This window comes from Copidosoma floridanum, unplaced genomic scaffold (genome assembly GCF_036245765.1).
Source record: "Copidosoma floridanum isolate Cflo_tuat_1 unplaced genomic scaffold, Cflo_Japanese_pri ptg000001l, whole genome shotgun sequence".
Taxonomy (NCBI): Eukaryota; Metazoa; Arthropoda; class Insecta; order Hymenoptera; family Encyrtidae; genus Copidosoma; species Copidosoma floridanum.
Genome location: NW_028321878.1, coordinates 25593066 through 25607851, shown reverse-complemented (window position 1 = coordinate 25607851; position 14786 = coordinate 25593066).

Here is a 14786-nt window from a genome sequence, read left to right as displayed (position 1 = left end):
TTTTGTCCGTTAGTTAATCTAGCGTATCGCTCATCATCTCTCACATGATCACTAGAAAAATCTGAAAATAATCATACAGGCAGTTAATAAAAGCAGAACAATCGTCTGAAGTCTATTAAGGACGTTCGGTAGTGATTGAATTTTCCAACGAATTTTTCTGAAATTTTGACCTGACGTTTTTATTGTTGTTACAATAAACCAGTCAAAATTTAAAGAGGTTCCTCTGTTTCGTTTTCGAGATATTGAATTTCAAAGTTAAGTCATTTTAACACTGTCGCTTATGGGAGAACTGACTGAATCACAGTTTTAAGCAAATTGGGCCAGTGAATTTGGCCAATTTTTTTATATGTTACAGACAATGTTATTAATTTGATGTATACCAAGTTTTGCGACGATCGTCTGATTCGTTTATAAATAAAAAATTAAATAAAAGCTCGACCGAAACGCAACAGCAACGTCGCAAGTGGCGGGAAATTCAAAATGTTCCAGGATGTTGATCAGTAAATATCTCAATATTATTGTAGATATTTATGCATTCACGCATAAAATACAAGCTTACGTGTGTGCGTGAGTGTATGTACAGAACGCCCACCCCTTCCCATAAAAAACAATAAATGTTAATAACACGCTATTTATTTTTTTTTTTTAATTTCAAATTTATTATTTCTTCTTAAGATAAAATTTTTTTGCACATTACAAAATCACATGCTCATAGTTTGAATCACTCATCTTAGAAATCATCCTACTTATCTGACGTCCCATGCTGTATGAGACATGTCAAGTCATTTAAAAATTCAAGTATTTTATTTACACTGGTAGCTCTTTTGATTAAAGGGCTTTGCCCATTTATTACAAGTCTTTCTAATTACTCATTTATTCATTTTCACTACACTTTTATGATAAATCAGTAACAAATACTTACAGCTTTATCACAAAAACATTGATACACGAACGCTGTCGTAACCGACGCAGCACGCAGCAGACGAGCAGACAGTGTAGAGTGTGCAGAGACACCTGATGCGTGTACATGAAGACCCGTACGACGTTGCCAAATCTTCATTCATCGCTGGTTTCCCCTCACCGCGCAAATGTTTCCCCCCGCTAACACTACCGAACGTCCTCAAATGGTTAAAAGATTTTACTATTACTATTACGACTACTATTACTACTACTACTACTACTACTACTACTACTACTACTACTACTACTACTACTACTACTACTACTACTACTACTACTACTGCTACTACTACTACTACTACTACTACTACTACTACTACTACTACTACTACTACTACTACTCCCGGGTGGGGTTTTCGCTAGTTTCTCCATACCGGGCGCTTCCCCGGGTGGCGGATAGGGGCATCCTCTTAAAATATGAGGTGACGATGGGCAGCTGGGGTGGCTCTCTGTGATGGTGGTCGGGAGCTTAGAGAATATATACATGGAGGAAGCATTGTATGCTCCGACCGCGAGACGAGATGAGAGAGACAAAAGACAAATAGCATTACAACCTTTCTCTCTCTTACACGCCTCTGATTGGTTGGCCCCCTTCCGTATATATAGGTATAGTCGTATCCACGAGTGGCGGTCGTGGGGGAACAGAGCAGATATATGTAACCTAAGCTCTGTAGTCTGATGAAAAAGAACTTATACATTACCAGAGAATATAGAATATATCCTCTTTAAGTATAGAAGGCCAAAGCGGAATTCCGAGCAATACACACTAAAACAATAATCTTCCATTACAACAAAATTTGAATAAAAATTTCCAATTTTAATAAAAGCCCTCATACCTGGTTAAACAGTTCATGTACGGCTAATGACTCAGTTAGAATGTTTGTCTTCGATAGCTGAGCGGTCAAGAATGCTGCCTTAGCTTTTGCGCTCTGGGCTTCGGATCTGACCTATGCTTTTTTTTTTCAGGTATACATTTTCATAATACTTGTTTTATTACGTTTCGTTTGTTTATAATTTTTATATATTTTTATAAATAAATTTATTTTATAAGATTTCACACTTTAATAGTAAGATTTAAAAAACTACTCTTGGCTAATGCCAATAAAATACTAATGCGAGCATAAATTCAATATTTTACTATTACAATACGTCGTATAATTTATTTTTTATTGGCATTACTCAATGGAAACCGACGGGAAAGTGGCAGTATTTTTTATTAGGATAGGATACATGCAGGATAAAGGGCATATTAGATATTAGAACCCCAAAAAATCCGTATCGGACAATGCAGTAAATAATTAAACAAATAGTATTTACACTTGTAATAATAATAATATACAAAAAGTATTTACACATTTTTGCATTAGTATTTTACTGGCATTAGCCAAGAGTAGTTTTTTAAATCATATTGTTAAAGTGTGAAATCTTATAAAATAAATTTATTTATAAAAATATATAAAAATTATAAACAAACGAAACGTAATAAAACAAGTATTATGAAAATGTATACCTGAAAAAAAAAGCATAGGTCAGATCCGAAGCCCAGAGCGCAAAAGCTAAGGCAGCATTCTTGACCGCTCAGCTATCGAAGACAAACATTCTAACTGAGTCATTAGCCATACATGAACTGTTTAACCAGGTATGAGGGCTTTTATTAAAATTGGAAATTTTTATTCAAATTTTGTTGTAATGGAAGATTATTGTTTTAGTGTGTATTGCTCGGAATTCCGCTTTGGCCTTCTATACTTAAAGAGGATATATTCTATATTCTCTGGTAATGTATAAGTTCTTTTTCATCAGACTACAGAGCTTAGGTTACATATATCTGCTCTGTTCCCCCACGACCGCCACTCGTGGATACGACTATACCTATATATACGGATGGGGGCCAACCAATCAGAGGCATGTAAGAGAGAGAAAGGTTGTACTGCTATTTGTCTTTTGTCTCTCTCATCTCGTCTCGCGGTCGGAGCATACAATGCTTCCTCCATGTATATATTCTCTAAGGTTGGGAGCGTGGATCGGGGGGCGTGTGTGGCGTTGGCGTGTGTATCTGCGGCGATGTAGACGGAGGACTAGTGCCCCCCCATGCCTCCATCGGTGTGGATGCATGGGCCGGCTCTGCTAGTGCTCCGTGTTCGTCGCTTTTTGCTGCTTCCGTAGGTGGCACTCCATTGCTTGATGCGGGCCAACAAAAACTAGCACCCGTCGTGTATAGAAGTAAGCAGCGGTTAAAACATTCTTTTTGGATACATGCATTACACACTCTCCCTAAACTAACACAGCGACACATACGGATTGTCCTGGGTTGCGTGTGGCAGTTCCTTTTCGAGGCTTGCGTTGGAGGCCTGGCGACGGGTGAAGCCGGATAATGAGGCCCGGGTAAGTCTGGGTAACCACATCTGATATGGCTGTACGCCTCATAAACAAAAAAGACGTGGTGGGCCGACTAATCTAGGCTTACTACCACTGAGGAGGCTATATGGCGGCACCTTAGTGCCTTACGCCAGCCCGTTGTGTTGGGTTGTCTGCGCGGTCTCGGGGCTGTACACCTGCCGCTCGTCTCGCTGGGATGACCGTTGTGTACCAACTTATACATACATTACAAACGAACACCATTCTTACACTAGTTACTTAACGCCAGGGCAGTCTCCACGGGTGGGACTGAGGGAGAGTGGCCACTCTCGGCCGGCCCGAGCAAGTAGCGGTTCTCTCTGGTAACAGAGAGGGCTGCTGCCCTGGTTTTAACCCTTTCCAAATACTTATTTCTAGAAAAAAAGGGTAGTGCTGGCCTTCGCGGGTCAGTATGACACTAAAAAGATGCTAAAATTAAAAACGTCGATGAAAAACAAGTACCCCAGGCGGTAACCTCTCTGAGGGAATCCGCCGGCAGTTCCGGTCCGGTGAAAGCCCGGGTGACTGACGCAGGCCCCACGGATTCTGGGGGGGGGGGGGCACAAAGACGTGTCTCATGGCCAACAGGGACTGCTAAATGTTCCATGGCCTTTTCTTACAGACAAAGGATGAAGAGGAAGCCTGTCGAGTATAGGCACTAACGACACCGAGGTTAGCAACGTGTCGGTATTTAGCAACCAGACCCAGGAAGAGCTTGCCTCTTTAGAAGAAAGTGTCACTAGGCTTAGAGTAAAGCGACAGCAAGTTGCTGATAAAGTCAAATCAGCAACGAATGACATTGCAGAGACGCTACAACTGATTAATGATAAGTACGGCAACACAGCGAACGCTGTTAAAAATGGGCTCAAAGCGGCGCTTAAGCATCTTCAAGAGGCAGAGGTGCTAAGAAAAGGATGTCTTACTGAAGAAGATTTGTATACCAACGCTTGAAAGTCTTCATTTGAATCCCTGCAGTGGAGGGAAAAAAGGCGAGATAATTTCCGATGACATGTACAGAAACGAACCCTGAATACTGCCTTAAAGGAAATAGAACGAAGTAAGAGAAACAGGAGCCCAACGGACAGCCCTGAGAAACACCAGCAGGCTATGTCTTCAAAGAAAAAGAAAACAAGCAGTGGCACACAAGAAGAAATTCCACTGAATGACAAAACAAGCCGGAAGAAAAGAGTGGACGCCACAACAACAGTAGTAGTGAAGATGGCCGAATGGTAGACCTTTGCAAAGGTGCTAAGGACGATGAAGGCGAACTTTGACCCTGATAAGGCTAACATGGCAGTCCAAAGTGTTGTCACTACAAAAAAAGGAGACATACTTATTAAGGCCAAAGGTGTAGAGAATGCTACTGCATTCTCACAGCAAATTGAAAAGTCGGTAGCCGGACAGGGTACTGTCAAAATGAGCGACAGAAAAGTGACATTAAAGGTCCGAGACCTGGATGCCATTGTAGAGGAAGATGAGGTCAAAGAGGCTTTCGCTAGGACTTTTGGACATCAGAGCCAGGAGCCACAAGTTGCTGTCTTTAAGCCAAATGCCAGAGGACAGAGGCTGGCTTTAATAAAGGTGGACGAAGCATCTGCCAGATAAGTAGAAAAGGAAGGCAGGTTAGGAGTTGGCTTTGTAAGCTGTCGAATTCGAAGAAGAATTGAAGTGACAATATGTTACAAATGCCTGGGATATGGACACGTCTCGGGCTACTGTGAGAACGAAAACAGATCCAAGCTTTGATTCCAGTGTGGAAGCTCAAACCACCGGAAGAAAGAGTGTCCTAGCCCAGCATGGTGCTTCCTTTGCCCAACAACAGACAACAAGCACGAAGCAGGCAGCGGGAGCTGCCCTTTATTCAGAAGAGCCCTGAAAGAGGCCAGGGATAAGGCCCAAGCAGGATTAAAATAAGGCAAAAAGGCCTTAAGTTGAAAGACAGGCTTATGTATGACCCACGCTGCGCTGGGTACTTTTTACCTATCAGCAAGAGAAAGCATTAAGCTTATAGTGGTGCTGGCTAAGTAGGCGGCCTACTATGAAGCGCTAGACAAGGTTCTGGTCCTCAGGGACCCCGAATCCTTTCCAGGACTCGAGAGCATCAGAACCTCTCGCAAATGGTGGCGAGTTAGCTCGTTAATGCTGTGAGACGCGATGGTCTCCCTAGTGGCTCCACCCTAAAGTAATGCTAACGCGGTTCCGGGGTGGATAAAAAGCTATACGCGGCATGGGGGGGGGGTTAGAGGGTATGGGTGGTCTAACAAAAGAAATCCACCGAGTCCTACACTACCGCTGTCCCTGTGGTGTGCTTCAATGCATTTCCCCTCCCTCCACAAAAAAAAAAAAAAAAAAAAAACAAACAAACTACTACTACTACTGCTACTGCATCTGTTACTGCTGTTGTTACTGCTGCTGCTACTGCTACCCCTACTGCTACTGCTGCTACTGCTACTACTGCTACTATTACAACTACTCGAAGAAAAAGGAAGTATTGTGTCAACCTGTTGGGACTTGGTTTTGCAGTCTTGCTCGAGCGCTCGTACCGAACGCACGCTTTCTGCGCACGCCCGTTACGCATCGCTCTTACTCAGACTTGAGTTCTCTCCAAAAGGCCCTTTTCAGGGCTACCTCTTTCTCTCTCCGTAAACGCGACTTAGTCGCACCGCGCGACTGTTTCCGCTAAATTATACACCCGCGTACACGCCGCCCTCAGGGGTGGCCCTTCTCTAGGGCACTGCCAAAAAATGAGCTCTGTGGATAATCCACAATTTCAAGTCAGTGTGACTAACTCTTTTGACGCGCTGTTAGAAGAATCGGACTCATCTTCGGAGATGTTAGCGCTTAACAGTGCAAGTGATCGTGCAAGTGCTAGTGTAAGTGCCAGTGCAAGTGACACAAGTGCACAGCTCCCCGCAATGTCAGCCCCGACACATAGCCGGCCAGTGGACCAGCAATCCCTTGAGCTTGGTAACCGAGATCCCCGCATCAACCGACGCAGCCTCCAGCGGGAGCGCAGCCCGCTCTCCCGGGCCACAACAATACCGCCCGAAATCGCCAAGGAACTCGCGAGCCAAAAAGAACGGATCGAGTACTTGGAGAAAATAGTGAGTGAGTACTCAGCTCAGCTGGAAAATTCCATCCAGCTGATTAACTCTTTAAAACTCTCCAACGAGGAGAAAGACGCTACTATTGTAGCACTCTCTGCAAAGTCACCCTACACAGAGAAAACCTCGCTACCAAAAGGCCCGGGTCTTGTTGTACCGTCACCTCAAAATCGTGACCCACTAAATCTCCTTAACTTTTCCTCTCTGAAAGCCCAGAAATTCCCCCCGCTACCAAATAAGGTAACTAACAATTCGGCAAACTCCCCGAATGTAAAGCCACCCCCAAAAAAACGGCGCACGCTCGACCTCAACGCGGACGATTCCGCAGCAAATTTCTCCGACATGGAGATAGGATTATCTCCAACCCACGTTTCTCCACTCAGCTCTTCCCAGGCAGGGAAAAACGCCTTTGACGGTCATCTTGAGGACCAAGCTCAAAATGACTCAGAGGAAACCAACAGCGCCCCTAAAAAGAAGGCACCTCCACCGATCACAATCCTGGACCAAAAATTATGGCCCAGGATTAACAAAGCCCTCACAGCGGAGAACATCCCTGTCCGCCGCGCGATTACGACCTCTGAAGGCACTCGCGTGTACCCCGAGAATGTCGACAGCTTTCGACGAATCGTCCACGACCTTGAAGAGAAAAAGGTCGAGTGTACCACCCATCAACTTCACGAGGATCGTAAAATGATAGTTGTCATCCGTGGAGTCAACATCGGCTATACGGAAGCAGAAATCCTGGAGATGATCCAGGAGAAAGTTCCATCCGCCCGTCGGGTCTATCGCATGACCAAGGGTGAACGGACCTGGTCCCTAGTTACCGTGTACCTAGATGCGTTGGATGCTAAATCCAATGACATCTATAACCTCAGGTCACTCGGAGGCACTTCTGTCAGAGTGGAACAGAAGCGCAAATCGAGTGACGTACCTCAATGCCGTCGCTGCCAAAAGTTCAACCACACGGCAGCCTACTGCCGCGCCGCCTTCGTCTGTGGTTTCTGCAGCTTAAACCACGCTACCGCAACCTGTCCAAAAAAGGACAAGGACCAAGTCACCCCTCGTTGTGCAAACTGCCATGGTGAGCACCGCGCCTTCTACCGGGGTTGTCCGAAAATCCCCAAAAAAGGAGTTCAAGCTCCAAAGAAAAGCACTACCCCACCTCCCCCCCCCTTTTGGGAGAGCCACCCCTCGGACAACAGCCCAAGGCTCAAACATCATTCGCCCGGGGATGTCATACGCGAATGTGACATCCTCTCAACAACACCAAACAGGAGCTCCTCCCCCGACTCCCCTGCTCAACACACCCCCGACCACCGAGACAATCCTCCATTCCATAATGACCCTGCTCCTGCTGACTCGCCTTGACCAAAGAGTGTCCGGTCTCGAGGGCAACAGAACAGCAGCACGCTAGACAGAGACTTTACGCTACTTAACTGGAACGCGAACAGCATCACACACAAAACGACTGAACTCACACACATACTCCAGACAAAAGACATCGACATTGCATGCATCACTGAAACACACCTAGACAACACAAAAACACTTTACATACCAAACTACATGGTACACAGACGTGACAGACGCGAAAAATCCCATGGCGGAGTGGCTATCCTTGTACGCAAGGGCATCCGCCATCGAGTCATAAGTACGGACGCTGCCAACTGCGAAGCAATCGGCGTTGAAGTACACACCACCTCATCTGCCTCCATTAGGATCATCTCCCTCTATTCTTCTCCAACGGATGATCCAAACCTCCAATGCATAATCCCGCTGTTTGACTCCAACATTCCTACGATAGTTGCTGGTGATCTAAACGCCAAGCACAAATCGTGGGGATGCAAACACGAAAATCCTAAAGGTCACTCCCTCCTCAAACACTTGCGCAACCTCAACATCAACATTGAGGTTCCGAGTGAACCGACTCACTACCCCAGCTCACCAGACCAAGACCCAGACATCTTAGACATATTCCTGACGAAAAACTTGACCATCCCTACGGAACCATGAACATCCCAAGACCTCCCTTGCAACCATAACCCAGTCTATCTAGAGATCCTAAGATCCCTTCTCACCATACCTGTCACCACCAGCCGCATAGACTGGGTCCACCTTCCGTATAACCTCGAATCCTCCCCATTTAAATGTCGTCCCATCAGGTCCCAAACGGAACTCGACATAGCAGTAGACGAATTCACTGACAAACTCAACAAATGCACACACGAAGCCACCACAACAACCACAGCTTCCCAACACACACTTAAACTCCCTCGCGACATCCTGCGTCTCATCAAGGAGAAGAAAAGAGTCCAGAAACTCTGGCAAAAAAGGAGAACCCCCGAACTTAAAGTTCACCTTAACTCCCTTGAAAGGGAAGTCAAATTCCAAGTCTTCGAATTCCGAAACAAGGAATTTAACAAATTCATAGCGGAGGCAGAGTCCCACCCAAGAAACGCTTGGAACGCTAGATTCGGACAAAGCAGAGATCTTTGCAGATTCGCTGCAAAATCAATGCTCCCCCAACCTTAGTGCTAAAGAACTAGCGCAAAAATACGCGAAAATCACCCACACGGTGCAGCAACAGGTCCTAGACAATCCAGATTTCGAACACTGTACACCCTTCGAAATCAGAGGCATCATCCGATCCCTAAAAACTCGAAAAGCTCCTGGCAGTGACGGTATCTCCAATAGCATCCTGAAAACCCTCCCTCAAAAATTCATTACGGCAATTTGCAACATCACCAACGCTGTGATGCGCCTTCGTCATTTCCCAATTGCGTGGAAGGTGGCTACGGTCATCTGCCTTCCGAAGCCAGGAAGACCCCTCAGCAACCCCGCGAGCCACAGACCCATTAGCCTACTTTCATTGCCCAGTAAAATCACCGAATGCGTCATTCTCACCCGCCTAAAACAAGCACGCCACGGAAAATAACATCCTTCCAGACGTGCAGTACGGTTTTAGAGCCAGACATTCGGCCGTACACCAGCTTCTGAGAGTAACCGAAGACCTCTCCGATAGCCTCATACACAAAAACTTCACCGCGATAGCTTTTCTAGATGTACAGCAGGCCTTCGACAGAGTTTGTCACGAGGGCCTCCTGTACAAGCTTATACAGTTAGGTTTTCCACACTACCTCATAGGCACCGTCAAATCTTACCTCTCGGACAGATTTATCCGCGTTAAAGTAGGCGACTCCCTCTCCGACCCCCGCCCAATAACCTCCGGAGTCCCACAAGGCTCTAAACTCTCACCCACCCTTTCCAACATTTTTTGCTACGACCTGCCCTAGCGCGAAAACATCAACACGTACGTCTATGCAGACGACGTCGCGGTCAGCTGCACGTCAAAACAACACTCTCGGTGCACCACCTTCCTAAACGAGCACATCGTCACTCTTCATAACTGGTATAGTCTTTGGAAACTGGTCGTAAACGAGGCAAAGACTATAGCCATGCTCGTCTCCTGGAAATATCTAAGGAAGAAACTGCAGAAGATAAAGGTCAACGGAGTAGAAATCGACTGGAGCTACTCTGCCAAGTACCTTGGCGTAACGCTAGACCGTCGACTCACGTACGTTCGGCACATCAACAGCACCCGCGGAAAGGCATATGGAGCCTTCGTGCAACTAAAGCCCTTCTTTAACAACAAAGCCGTCTCCCAGAAGACCAAGCTGCGCACCTTCAACGCCATAATTAAGAGCATCAGCACCTACGCGATACCAACGTGGGGCGCTGCAAAGGGAAACCGTCTACAGGGCATCCAGGGCCCTTTCATGAAGATACTGAGATCGGTCCTGGGTATTCCATGGTACATTAGAAATACCCAGATTATTAATGAGTTTAACATCGTCCCTCCAATTTAAGCAGCCCCTGTCCTTGCGTCTAAAATCCGCGCCTCCATTACGGACCACCCAAACCCCACCATCGCCGCACTCGCGAACCTCCAACCCGGTCGCTCCGACCTTATAAGACGTTCCTGCGCTCTAGCACAGAACCTTGAAGACCCTCAATATACTCTAGGTCTTCAATCCCCCCTGCTTCCATCGGATGCATCATCTTCATCTCCATGATCTCGACGAAACGAACGCGACTTCAATTCGTACGCTCCTCTCAGGAGCACCCTTCTATCCGCCGTATCCTCTACGGCCTCAACCCTATACAACACTTACACAAATCACAAGTACGCTTCCAAATACACAATACCCAGCGGACTTACACATCTACACTCACACACATACAATAACACAAAATTCAAGCTTCTCTAACTCTATTCCAGCGCAAGCCAAGACTCAAGCTTCGCCCAGATGCGTAAGTGCCCCCTCCTCTTATCTCTTCGAGAGCGAGTCGGCCTCCGAAATTCTCCGTTATTTTCCTTCTTCTTTCTCCTCTTATGCTCTTTTGTCTTCTAGGGGAGTGGTCCTCACGGACCTGTCCCGTGCGGGGAGGTTAGTTTTTAGTCGGTAGGCACACCTGGTGAATCCGACACTACCACCGGATTAGCTGGGGTGTCTATGAAGATTTTCCCCTCCCCGCTCTATCAAACAAAAAAAAAAAAAAAAAAAAAAAAAAAGGGACTTGGGTTTTTTAAGTATAGTACCAGTGCAAATAACTTTAGACTGTCAATAATTTTTGTGTCTATCGTTTAAAAATAGGAAAGATATACAACGAATACTTTCCACTCACGCAAATACGCTGCAAGTTTCTTGGGGCAGCACATCTTAATAGGCCTTTTAACGGTACTTTGGGTGACCTTTTTTACATTCAAACAATAAGAGTAAGGTAGTTTGTTTTTGAACAGCAATACTGCAAGGTCCCCTAGAAATATACCAAAATCTTTGCGCTGGGTGAGTTCAATTTCCATTTCTCTTCCTCAACATATACATTGCAGTTCAAATAAACTCTTCCTTTAGTTACCGTGTATCTTACAATGTTATCTTCTTCAGCTGTTAAGACCCCACGTTTTTTGTACTCTCTGTACAAACGAGGGGTGTACTTTTTTATCATGCAAAACGATAGATCATCATCTTCAATACCGCTGTCAGAGTCTACAAAAAAAAATATAAAATTATTAATTAATAACACGAGCGCCTAATATCTAATGACTTGGGGCACTTACCGTCCACTCTAATAAATAAATAATTATTAATTACACAAGCGCCTATCACTTAATAATCTGGGTCACTTATTGCAAATCCAGTAAATAAATAATTATCAACATATAAGGAGAGCACCTTTTTTCTGATGATACAGGACACTTGTTGGCAACACTATTAAATCATAAAAAAGTGATTGATAACATACGTAAACAATTTACAAATTTGATTGATTGTCTAGTACGACAAAGATCGTTTAAATTGGAGCTCTTGTAATTAATTGGTAATTTATCATTCAATAGTAACCAGTAAGCGCCCCGGGTCATTAGGTGATAGGTGCTTGTGTTATTAATAATTATTTATTTAACAAAGTGGATAGTGAGAACCCCAGGTGCTTAGGTGATAGACGCTCGTGTTATTAATAATTATTTATTTAACAGAGTTGCCAGTAAGCGCCCCAGGTCATTGGGTGATAGGCGCTTGTGTTAATAATAATTATTTATTTAACAGAGTGGATTACAAGCACCCTAGGTCCTTAGGTGATAGGTGCTCGAGTTATTAATAATTATTTATTTAACAGAGTGGATAGTAAGCACCCTAGGTTCTCAGGTGATAGGTGCTTGTGTTATTAATAATTATTTATTTAACAGAGTGGATAGTAAGCACCCTGGGTCATTAAGTGATATATGCTCGTGTTATTGATAATTATTTATTCAACAGAGTGGATAGTATGCACCCCGGGACATTGGGTGATAGGTGCCTGTGTTATCAATAATTATTTATTTAACAGAGTGGATAGTAAGCACCCCGGGTCATCGGGTGATAGATGCTTGGATTATTGGACCTTATTTAAATTTCGCGCCTCACGTTCGGTATTATTTTTTTTTGATCTAGTGTTTTCCCACATCAGAGAGGCTATAGGTCCTAGAGAATTCCCAAATCTGGAAGGAACTATACCCCATCGGTGAACTGCAGCACTTTTAGCGTATGACATTCCTGGGCGAATGATGTTTGAGCCTTGGGCTTTTGTCCGAGGGGTAGCTCTCCCAAAAGAGGGGGGTGGTGGGGTAGTGCTTTTCTTTGGAGCTTGAACTTCTTTTTTGGGGATTTTCGGACAACCCCGGTAGAAGGCGCGGTGCTCACCATGGCAGTTAGTACAGCGAGGGGTGACTTGGTCCTTGTCCTCTTTTGGACAGGTTGCGGTAGTGTGGTTTAAACTGCAGAAACCACAGACGAAGGCGGCGCGGCAGTAGGCTGCCTCGTGGTTGAACTTTTGGCAGCGACGGCATTGAGGTCTATCACTCTATTTGCGCTTCTGTTCCACTCTGACAGAAGTGCCCCCAAGTGACCTGGGGTTATAGATGTCGTTGGATTCGGCATCCAACGCATCCAGGTACACGGTAACCAGGGACCAGGTCCGTTCACCCTTGGTCATGCGATTGACCCGACGGGCGGATGATACTTTTTCCTGGATCATCTCCAGGATTTATGCTTCCGTATAGCCAATGTTGACTCCACGGATGACAACTAACATTTCACGATTCTCATGAAGTTGATGGGTGGTAAACTCGACCTTTTTCTCGTCAAGGTCGTGGACGATTCGTCGAAAGCTGTCCACGTTCCCGGGTACACGCGAGTGCCTTCAGAGGTCGTAATGGCACGGCGGATAGGGATGTTCTATGCTATGAGGGCTTTGTTAATCCTGGGCCATAATTTCTGGTACAGGATTGTGATCGGTGGAGGTGTTTTTTTTGGGGGGGCGCTGTTGGTTTCCTCCGAGTTATGTTGAGCTTGGTCCTCGTGGTGACCTTCGAACGCGTTTTCTCTGCTTGGGAGGAGCTTCGTGGGGGTTGGGAGTTGCGAGACTCTTCAAACTCCATATCGGAGAGTTCGGAGTTTTAAAGTGACTCATTGGTCACTATTTTTGTACGCCTTCTCTTTGCGGCCGGTTTTTTGACGGTTTAATTTTTGGAGGCATTTTCCACTGGCCTAGGGCTGGGCATGGGAGGGGGCTGCTTTGTTCCTGAAGTGGAAGGATTTAGCAGGTTCAATGGGTTGCGGTTCGCGGTTTGCGGGTGACGGAGAGATGAAATCCGGAACTTTTACCGGTGTTTTTCGCTGCGCGGGGGGACTTAGTATAAATAGCCACGATAATGTTATCCTTCTCCTCGTTGGATTGGACAAGTTTAGCAATTTCCTGGTTGGATTTTTCCAGCTGGATAGAGTACTCACTCGTAATCTTTTCCAGGTACTCGTTCCGCTGCCGGAGTTTGGCGAGTTCGGCTACAATTTTGGCCAGCGTATCGCCACGGGAGAATGGGCTGCGTTCCCGCTGGGAGTCGTGTCGATTGACGCGGAGGTCTTGGCTTTCCAGCTCGAGGGATCGTTGGTCCTTTGGCCGGCTGACTGTCACGTCAGACACTGCGGGGAACTGTGCACTATTGTCACTTGCACTAGAACTGTCACTTGCACCGTTTAGCGCGGACATCTTGGAAGATGATGAGTCTGTTTCTTCCAACAGCGCGTCGAAAGAGTTAGTCACACTGACTTGAAATTGTGGATTATCCACAGTGCTCATTATTTGGGTGTGTCCTAATGAAGGGCTAGCCAATTGGGCCACCCTTGAGGGTGGCGTGTACGCGGTTGTATAAACTAGCGGAAACACAGTCGCGCGGCGCGACTAAGTCGCGTTTACGGAAAGAGGTAAATAGGTAGCCTTGAAAAGGGCCGTTTAGAGAGAACTTAAGTCTGAGTAAGAGCGATGCGTAACGGGTGTGCGCAGAAAGCGTGCGTTCGGTAAGAGTGCTCGAGCAAGACTGAACTGCAGCACTACCTTTTTCCTGCAGCCCTTTGTACGTAAAATGGCAAAATCAGTTTTTTGCATTTCTTGCAAATATATGAACTTTTGATCAATCAATAATGATGGATGCCGTTGGATGTAGTTGGGAGCTATTTTTTAAGCCCGGTCCCATTGAAAAATATGACCAATTCTGGTTGATATCAATGTTGTTGATACATTTTGTTTATAACTTTTTTTATAAAACGGAGATAATTTCGCGAAACTTTTTTCTGAAAGGAGCTAATAAAAATCCGTCGATTTGGTCTTTTATTTTGTTGATTTTGCCTGCTTCACTCGGCTGGGGTGTGGGGGGTCCAGCACATACGATGCTGCCTTCAGGTATATATGCTCTATTAAGGCTATTACCCGGCAAGAATGTGATCCAAAGGCTAA